Genomic DNA, 3406 nt, shown 5'->3' with positions numbered 1-3406 from the left:
GGCTGACACGTGTGGAACATGGCCAGGCTGTTGGCTGGACGGACCTTCCCCTAGACGGGGTGGAGGGATATCCTGCAAGAATGTGATTGGTAGGTCAGTGTGGTGAACATCAGATATAATCGGCTGAAATGGGGCGACATCAACAGGTGCAGGTATGTGTGGGGGAGTAACAGGCTCAACAAAAGGGGGCATATCATCATCATCCTCTATCCACCCATTGCTGGTGAATGCGTAACGGGGATCTATCTGATCAGCAAAAGCAGCATGGTCAGCGAGTGCAGGGATCGGATCGGGTACAAGTGGTGCAACAATAGGTATGCCAACAGGTACAGGGTCATGATCAGGCAGAGGATCAGGAGCAGGTATAGGCTCGGGTGCTGGCATCGGCTCAGGAGCAAGTGCCTGCTCAGGATCAGCAAGTATTGGCTCGAGATCAGCGGGTGCATTAAAAGGCTGATCGTCGGGAACAAAGTCAACCTCATGTCCAGGCTCAACGTCATGATCAAAGTCGTGTGGAAGATCAGGTGCAACAGATAGGGCTGTGTCAGAATCAGAATCAGTGGGGTAACGCTGCAATCCCAGTGCATGCAAAGTGGTGGATGACACAGACTCGAAAGAATCTGGAGCAGAATGATCAGATGAAACCTCAACGATAGGAATCTCAACGAGCAGAACAACAATGACATCATCAGCTGGAACTCCATCACCCTGAACAGCATCAGGAGGACCATCAATGAAAAGATCGACATCATCGTCAGACAAGTCATCAAAAGGCAAATCCTTGAGAGGAAAAGCTGCAAGAGGCAAAGGGGCGAGGATCGGAACCACGACATGCTCATCAACGAGATGTCCGAGGATGAGGTGATCCTGGTCAGGAATAGGAATAAGAAAAGGATCCTCGTCGGGTAAACCATCAGCATGCGGTACATCGTCGCCAAAATGAGGTAATGTGTAAGGCTGGAAATCATCGTCATCATCCGACATCATCTCCGGGTCACTCTCAGTGTCGGAGGTAAAGATCTCAGGGTCTAGGACAATCTCATCGTCCGAAACAATGGCCATGGGGTCGACAGTATCTGACAGTCCACTCTCAGATGAGGACATAGTGTCTGTAACAAAACAATCACAACATATGCACATATATCAACAATCATTATTAAACATGTAAGTAATAACAATGTAAGCACGTATTCATCCTAGTCTTCCCAGACTATCCCACCCAGCCTCTCAGACTGAACTACCTAGTATCTCAGACTAAACCTCCCAAGTTTCTCAAACTGAATTACCCAGCCTCTCAGACTGAACCTCCCAATCTCTTAGACTGAATTATGAACATAAATTTTGAAATGTGTTTCGTGTCTTTTGTTTGTAAAAATGTTTGTTTCCTGGACCTGGGCGTTTTGTGTATGCAATGAAAACATGTTTGTGAAAACATTTTCGTGAGAGCCCTAATGATCGTAGTCTAGACTCAAGAAGAAATCCTAGTTCGCTACGATCGAAGCTCTGGTACCAAGCTTTCACACCCTGACTTTTGCGGAAGCGTGATTATGGTGTGACTTCTTAATACCATTGCATACAATCATAACAACACTATATGATTAAACCATTAGATGTTCATCCTTTAATTAAGTTTGAAAATAACACAACGTAATTGTCTGAAACGTAGACTCCAAATCTAAATTACAAACCACAACATGTTTTAAAGGGTTCACGAAGACTTGACAAAAGACCTTAAATAAAACCGAGTTTAGAACCATGTATCTCGTCCAGTATTAAGATACATCTCCTAAACCCTAATGACTTCGGATGACATCTTTTTATTCATAATGCAGCTTGGAACATGCAAACACCCGCCAGATCCACTTAATTCCCTGAAATACATGTAATTTGAAAACATCAACAAAAGTTGAGCGAGTTCATGTGTTTGTGTATATGTATGTATAAAACCTTCGTGAATAGTGTATGTATGTATGTATGTTTGTAAATCCCGGTATGAAAGCAAACAAGGAAACAGATCACCAATGGTTTGCAAGGCCACTGGTATGCGTAGGAAGGCTCAAACCTAGCAAATTTGTACCGGGCCTTCGGCTGTAAGACATAGTCACCTCATGGGCCACCCTGGTCCTCATGGGTGTGGGCTCCCTACACCCAAATAGATCTATCACTCATGCCCCTCGGTCCTAACACAAGGATTAATGGTCTTAAGTGTGCGCCTACCCATTCACATGATCTACTGTACTTTCCTAGGCTAACCATACCAATTGTAATTGTATGTAATCATTTTGTAACATGTATTTCACCCCCGAAGTTAATAAACAAAACAGTTTAAAGAAAAGGGTGACATGAACTCACAGTCTTGCGTCTTCAGAGTCGTAACTCAAATCCCTTCAGCAAACACGACTACCTACAATGTACTGATGTCTATTAGATGGACGGGTCGTGCCTTGTCTTAGTATTTACGTTTTTGAGTTACGTTTCTTTTATGTCTTTATTATTATTCCAAGCTATAATTACTTGTTAAAATAATAAATATTTTTGTGACAACTGGCACAAAACCGGTAACTTCCGTACATTTTAATTATTATTTAATGACTGCAATTATGAGCTTAAATGTCAACATTGACTGATTAGAAGCTAAGCAAGTGAATTCATGCACGTTGTATACTACAAAATATTGCTTTATGCAAAAAACGAGAGCGTTGCGTCAGAAATATTAGTAAACTCACCGGTAAGACACACTGTGTCAACGGAACTGCGGAAAGCAGTCAGACATTAGAATTGAGGCCTAGGTGTAGGTCCTACGACAAAGGTACATTAAAACCCAAGAATACATATAAGGGTTTAATTTATAGACATTGCGAAAGCAAAAATAAGCACTAAAAGCACCCGAAACACACTTTAAGAGCAGAACTAATTACGACAAAACTGCGAAACGAACGTTGATGGCCGCCCGGATAATGTTTAATCCCACAAATATTCTGTTATGATTAAAATTTTATTTTAATCAGGTTCGTGTTGAAAAATAAATTGAAACGCTTAAAAACGTTATTTTTCAAGTTTAAGCGCGTACCGTGAGTTCCTACGCGACACAGTGCTTACACTGCAAAACGCAGACAACGCAGAAAACCTAGGAATATGCTAGGAATATTCCAGGAATATACCAAGAATATGCTAGGAATATGCTAGGAATATTCCAGGAATATGCCAGGAATATGCTAGGAATATTCCAGGAATATGCTAGGAATATGCTAGGAATATTCCAGGAATATGCCAGGAATATGCTAGGAATATTCCAGGAATATGCTAGGAATATGCTAGGAATATTCCAGGAATATGCCAGGAATATGCTAGGAATATTCCAGGAATATGCTAGGAATATGCTAGGAATATTCCAGGAATATGCCAG

Source organism: Helianthus annuus, chromosome 3, assembly GCF_002127325.2.
Source record: "Helianthus annuus cultivar XRQ/B chromosome 3, HanXRQr2.0-SUNRISE, whole genome shotgun sequence".
NCBI classification, from domain to species: domain Eukaryota; kingdom Viridiplantae; phylum Streptophyta; class Magnoliopsida; order Asterales; family Asteraceae; genus Helianthus; species Helianthus annuus.
This window is presented reverse-complemented; position numbering follows the sequence as displayed.